Here is a 7145-nt window from a genome sequence, read left to right on the forward strand (position 1 = left end):
ACAGATACCCATAGGTTTGGTAGGGGAGAGGAATACTGTAAACTGTATAGATACCCATAGGTTTAGTAGAGGAATACTGTAAACTGTATAGATACCCATATGTTTAGTAGAGGAATACTGTAAACTGTATAGATACCCATAGGTTTAGTAGAGCAGAGGAATACTGTAAACTGTACAGATACCCATAGGTTTAGTAGAGGAATACTGTAAACTGTATAGATACCCATAGGTTTGGTAGAGGAATACTGTAAACTGTATAGATACCCATAGGTTTGGTAGAGGAATACTGTAAACTGTACAGATACCCATAGGTTTGGTAGAGGAGAGGAATACTGTAAACTGTATAGATACCCATAGGTTTAGTAGAGGAATATTGTAAACTGTATAGATACCCATAGGTTTGGTAGAGGAATACTGTAAACTGTACAGATACCCATAGGTTTGGTAGAGGAGAGGAATACTGTAAACTGTATAGATACCCATAGGTTTGGTAGAGGAGAGGAATACTGTAAACTGTATAGATACCCATAGGTTTGGTAGAGGAGAGGAATACTGTAAACTGTATAGATACCCATAGGTTTAGTAGAGGAATACTGTAAACTGTATAGATACCCATAGGTTTAGTAGAGGAATACTGTAAACTGTATAGATACCCATAGGTTTGGTAGAGGAATACTGTAAACTGTATAGATACCCATAGTTTTAGTAGAGGAATACTGTAAACTGTACAGATACCCATAGGTTTAGTAGAGGAATACTGTAAACTGTATAGATACCCATAGGTTTGGTAGAGGAATACTGTAAACTGTATAGATACCCATAGGTTTAGTAGAGGAATACTGTAAACTGTATAGATACCCATAGGTTTGGTAGAGGAATACTGTAAACTGTACAGATACCCATAGGTTTAGTAGAGGAATACTGTAAACTGTATAGATACCCATAGGTTTGGTAGAGGAGAGGAATACTGTAAACTGTATAGATACCCATAGGTTTGGTAGAGGAATACTGTAAACTGTACAGATACCCATAGGTTTGGTCGAGGAATACTGTAAACTGTACAGATACCCATAGGTTTGGTAGAGGAGAGGAATACTGTAAACTGTATAGATACCCATATGTTTAGTAGAGGAGAGGAATACTGTAAACTGTATAGATACCCATAGGTTTAGTAGAGGAGAGGAATACTGTAAACTGTAAAGATACCCATAGCTTTGGTAGAGGAGAGGAATACTGTAAACTGTACAGATACCCATATGTTTAGTAGAGGAGAGGAATACTGTAAACTGTATAGATACCCATAGGTTTGGTAGAGGAATACTGTAAACTGTACAGATACCCATAGGTTTGGTAGAGGAATACTGTAAACTGTATAGATACCCATAGGTTTGGTAGAGGAATACTGTAAACTGTATAGATACCCATAGGTTTGGTAGAGGAGAGGAATACTGTAAACTGTACAGATACCCATAGGTTTAGTAGAGGAGAGGAATACTGTAAACTGTATAGATACCCATAGCTTTGGTAGAGGAGAGGAATACTGTAAACTGTACAGATACCCATAGGTGTGGTAGAGGAGAGGAATACTGTAAACTGTATAGATACCCATAGGTTTGGTAGAGGAATAATGTAAACTGTACAGATACCCATAGGTTTGGTAGAGGAATACTGTAAACTGTACAGATGCCCATAGGTTTGGTAGAGGAATACTGTAAACTGTATAGATACCCATAGGTTTGGTAGGGGAGAGGAATACTGTAAACTGTATAGATACCCATAGGTTTGGTAGAGGAATACTGTAAACTGTACAGATACCCATAGGTTTGGTAGGGGAGAGGAATACTGTAAACTGTATAGATACCCATAGGTTTAGTAGAGGAATACTGTAAACTGTATAGATACCCATATGTTTAGTAGAGGAATACTGTAAACTGTATAGATACCCATAGGTTTAGTAGAGCAGAGGAATACTGTAAACTGTACAGATACCCATAGGTTTGATAGAGGAATACTGTAAACTGTACAGATACCCATAGGTTTAGTAGAGGAATACTGTAAACTGTATAGATACCCATAGGTTTGGTAGAGGAATACTGTAAACTGTATAGATACCCATAGGTTTGGTAGAGGAATACTGTAAACTGTACAGATACCCATATGTTTAGTAGAGGAATACTGTAAACTGTACAGATACCCATAGGTTTGGTAGAGGAGAGGAATACTGTAAACTGTACAGATACCCATAGGTTTGGTAGAGGAGAGGAATACTGTAAACTGTACAGATACCCATAGGTTTGGTAGAGGAATACTGTAAACTGTATAGATACCCATAGGTTTAGTAGAGGAATACTGTAAACTGTATAGATACCCATAGGTTTAGTAGAGGAATACTGTAAACTGTATAGATACCCATAGGTTTGGTAGAGGAATACTGTAAACTGTATAGATACCCATATGTTTAGTAGAGGAATACTGTAAACTGTATAGATACCCATAGGTTTAGTAGAGGAATACTGTAAACTGTACAGATACTCATAGGTTTGGTAGAGGAATACTGTAAACTGTATAGATACCCATAGGTTTGGTAGAGGAGAGGAATACTGTAAACTGTACAGATACCCATAGGTTTGGTAGAGGAATACTGTAAACTGTACAGATACCCATAGGTTTGGTAGAGGAATACTGTAAACTGTACAGATACCCATAGGTTTGGTAGAGGAATACTGTAAACTGTATAGATACCCATAGGTTTGGTAGAGGAATAGTGTAAACTGTACAGATACCCATATATTTGGTAGAGGAATAGTGTAAACTGTACAGATACCCATATGTTTAGTAGAGGAATACTGTAAACTGTACAGATACCCATAGGTTTGGTAGAGGAATACTGTAAACTGTACAGATACCCATAGGTTTGGTAGAGGAATACTGTAAACTGTACAGATACCCATAGGTTTGGTAGAGGAATACTGTAAACTGTACAGATACCCATAGGTTTGGTAGAGGAATACTGTAAACTGTACAGATACCCATAGGTTTGGTAGAGGAATACTGTAAACTGTACAGATACCCATAGGTTTGGTAGAGGAATACTGTAAACTGTACAGATACCCATAGGTTTGGTAGAGGAATACTGTAAACTGTACAGATACCCATAGGTTTGGTAGAGGAATACTGTAAACTGTACAGATACCCATAGGTTTGGTAGAGGAATACTGTAAACTGTACAGATACCCATAGGTTTGGTAGAGGAATACTGTAAACTGTACAGATACCCATAGGTTTGGTAGAGGAATACTGTAAACTGTACAGATACCCATAGGTTTGGTAGAGGAATACTGTAAACTGTATAGATACCCATAGGTTTGGTAGAGGAATACTGTAAACTGTATAGATACCCATAGGTTTGGTAGAGGAATACTGTAAACTGTATAGATACCCATAGGTTTGGTAGAGGAGAGGAATACTGTAAACTGTACAGATACCCACTCATTTTGTCATATATAAATAAATACAATCCATGACTCTGAAGAGTCTTTAATATGTTCTGCTCTACTCATTACTTCTCTTTTCAACCTTCTGTTAACCCCTATTTGTCCTCCTCCCCTCCTCCTCCTCCTCCTCTTCCTCTCTCCACTCCATATCGTTCTCTAAAATCTCTGGCATATGCATTCTGTTGCTCCTCCTCCTCCTCCTCCCCCTCCTCCTCCTCCCCCTCCCCCTCCTCCTCCTCCTCCTCTTCCTCTCTCCACTCTCCACTCCATATCGTTCTCTAAAATCTCTGGCATATGCATTCTGTTGCTCCTCCTCCTCCTCCTCCTCCTCCTCCTCCCTCTTCCTCTCTCCACCTCATATCGTTCTCTAAAATCTCTGTCATATGCATTCTGTTCCTCCTCCTCCTCCTCCTCCTCCTCCTCCTCCTCCTCCTCTTCCTCTCTCCACCTCATATCGTTCTCTAAAATCTCTGTCATATGCATTCTGTTCCTCCTCCTCCTCCTCCTCCTCCTCCTCCTCCTCCTCCTCCTCCTCCTCCTCCTCCTCCTCCTCTTCCTCTCTCCACCTCATATCGTTCTCTAAAATCTCTGTCATATGCATTCTGTTCCTCCTCCCCCTTCTGTCCCTTGTCCCAGAATCCTGTTCGTTCCTGAAGACCCGGCTGCCGTTCTAATTACATCGCTGTGAGCTCATCACTGAACACCCGGCCTGTTGCCACGACAGCCTGGAAAGAGAACAACTATCCTGTTTGGATTGACTGAGAGGAGAGGAGGGACGTTTAAAAGATGGAGAGGAGAGGAGGGACGTTTAAAAGATGGAGAGGAGAGGAGGGACGTTTAAAAGATGGAGAGGAGAGGAGAGGAGGGACGTTTAAAAGATGGAGAGGAGAGGAGAGGAGAGGTGTTTAAAAGATGGAGGAGAGGAGAGGAGAGGAGACGAGAGACGTTTAAAAGATGGAGAGGAGAGGAGAGGAGAGGAGAGGGACGTTTAAAAGATGGAGGGACGTTTAAAAGAAGGAGAGGAGATATTCATGGTCAGAGAGACTGTCAGAATGTTCTGTCTTATGTTCTTATGTCATCTCTCTCTCTCTTTGTCTCTCTCTGTCTCTCACTCTCTCTCTGTCTCTCTTTGTCTCTCTCTTTCTCTGTCTCTTTCTTCTCTCTCCTCCCTCTGTTTCTCTCTCTCTCTCTGTCTTCTCTCTCCTCCCTCTCTCTCTCTCTCTCTCTCTCTCTCTCTCTCTCTCTCTCTCTCTCTCTCTCTCTCTCTCTCTCTCTCTCTCTCTCTCTCTCTCTCTCTCTCTCTCTCTCTCTCTCTCTCTCTCTCTCTCTCTCTCTCTCTGTCTCTCTCTCTCTCTCTCTCTGTCTTCTCTCTCCTCTCTCTCTCTCTGTCTTCTCTCTCCTCCCTCTGTTTCTATCTCTCTCTGTCTTCTCTCTCCCTCTGTTTCTCTCTCTGTCTCTCTCTCTCTCTCTCTCTCTCTCTCTCTCTCTCTCTCTCTCTCTCTCTCTCTGTCTTCTTCTCTCTGTTTCTCTCTCTCTCTGTCTTCTCTCTCTCTCTCTCTCTCTCTCTCTCTCTCTCTCTCTCTCTCTCTCTCTCTCTCTCTCTCTCTCTCTCTCTCTCTCTCTCTCTCTCCTCTCTCTCTCTGTCTTCTCTCTCTCTCTCTCTCTCTGTCTTCTCTCTGTCGTCTCTCTCCTCTCTGTCTTCTCTCTCCTCCCTCTGTTTCTCTCTCTCTCTGTCTTCTCTCTCCTCTCTCTCTCTCTCTCTCGCTCCGTCTTCTCTCTCCTCCCTCTGTTTCTCTCTCTCTGTCTTCTCTCTCCTCTCTCTCTCCTCTCTCTCTCTGTCTTCTCTCTCCTCCCTCTGTTTCTCTCTCTCTCTCTCTGGGCCTAACAGAGTGAGGGCGCTACGTGTTTAGCTATTGTTTAATCACAGAGTTAAGTGAGGAATATGCAGAAAGATCTAGATAGCTAGTACTGAGTAGTATAGTACTGAGTGTGTCCCAAAATTACTACTTATATAGGACCCTGGTTTATATGGTTGGAGTTGAAACAAATATACAGTTTTATACACTGAACAAAAAATATGAACACAACATGCAACAATTTCAAAGAGTTTACTGAGTTACAGTTCATATAAGGAAATCAGTCAATTCAAATAAATTAATTAGGACCTGATTTATGGATTTCACATGACTGGAAACAGATACCTACAGAAATAAAAAAGGTAGGGGTGTGGATCAGAACACCAGTCAGTATCTGGTGTGGATCAGAACACCAGTCAGTATCTGGTGTGGATCAGAACACCAGTCAGTATCTGGTGTGGATCAGAACACCAGTCAGTATCTGGTGTGGATCAGAACACCAGTCAGTATCTGGTGTGGATCAGAACACCAGTCAGTATCTGGTGTGGATCAGAACACCAGTCAGTATCTGGTGTGGATCAGAAAACCAGTCAGTATCTGGTGTGGATCAGAACACCAGTCAGTATCTGGTGTGGATCAGAACACCAGTCAGTATCTGGTGTGGATCAGAACACCAGTCAGTATCTGGTGTGGATCAGAACACCAGTCAGTATCTGGTGTGGATCAGAACACCAGTCAGTATCTGGTGTGGATCAGAAAACCAGTCAGTATCTGGTGTGATCAGAAACCCAGTCAGTATCTGGTGTGGATCAGAACACCAGTCAGTATCTGGTGTGATCAGAAACCCAGTCAGTATCTGGTGTGGATCAGAACACCAGTCAGTATCTGATGTGGATCAGAACACCAGTCAGTATCTGGTGTGGATCAGAACACCAGTCAGTATCTGGTGTGGATCAGAGAACCAGTCAGTATCTGGTGTGGATCAGAACACCAGTCAGTATCTGGTGTGGATCATAAAACCAGTCAGTATCTGGTGTGGATCAGAAAACTACACATCTACACATCTCCTTCACATAGAGTTGATCAGGCTGTTTGATGGTGGCCTGTGGACTGTTGTCCCAACTCTTCTTCCATGGCTGTGTGAAGTTGCTGGATATTGGCGGGAACTGGCACACGCTGTCGTTCAGACGTCGATCCAGAGCATCCCGAACATGCTCAACGGGTGACATGTTTTAATGTTTAAGATGAGGATCTGGTGAGTCGCCATGGTGATGAGGCCATGATCAGGCCATGGAAGAACTGGGACATTTTCCGTGCTGAAACATGAGGTGATGTTGGTGAGGATGATGACAATGGGCCTCAGGATCTCATTACCATATTTATATTTTTTTATTTTTTTGTGTGGCATTCAAATTACCATCGATAAAATGTAATTGTGTTCGTTGTCCGTAGCTTATTCCTGCCCATAACCTCACCATGGGACATCCTCTGTAAAGGATGGATATGAACACGTGTGTGTACAACGTTTCTTAGAAATTAGGTTTCTGTGTCTTTATTTTAGCTCATGAAACATGAGACCGACACTCTACATGTTCTGTTTCTATCTTTGTTCAGTATAATAAAAGTTATAATATGAGACCTGACTTTGTCTGCGTTTTTGTTTGTACATATTTTCTGCAGTTACGTGAAATGAGTCGACACACACACACACACACACACACACACACACACACACACACACACACACACACACACACACACACACACACACACACACACACACACACACACACAC

The 7145-nt window shown here is 42.0% G+C and overlaps 1 long non-coding RNA gene across 1 annotated transcript in view; it reads left to right on the forward strand.

The window, feature by feature from the left end:
* Nucleotides 1-4346, forward strand: part of LOC124007814 — a 7559-nt gene extending 3213 nt beyond the window's left edge. Inside the window, exon 3 of the long non-coding RNA XR_006834014.1 lies at nucleotides 4131-4346. This is a non-coding gene — a long non-coding RNA (uncharacterized LOC124007814). The remainder of the gene's footprint in view (nucleotides 1-4130) is intronic.
* The last annotated feature ends 2799 nt before the right edge of the window (nucleotides 4347-7145 follow it).

Source organism: Oncorhynchus gorbuscha, linkage group LG21 (assembly GCF_021184085.1).
Source record: "Oncorhynchus gorbuscha isolate QuinsamMale2020 ecotype Even-year linkage group LG21, OgorEven_v1.0, whole genome shotgun sequence".
In the NCBI taxonomy this organism is placed as follows: Eukaryota; Metazoa; Chordata; class Actinopteri; order Salmoniformes; family Salmonidae; genus Oncorhynchus; species Oncorhynchus gorbuscha.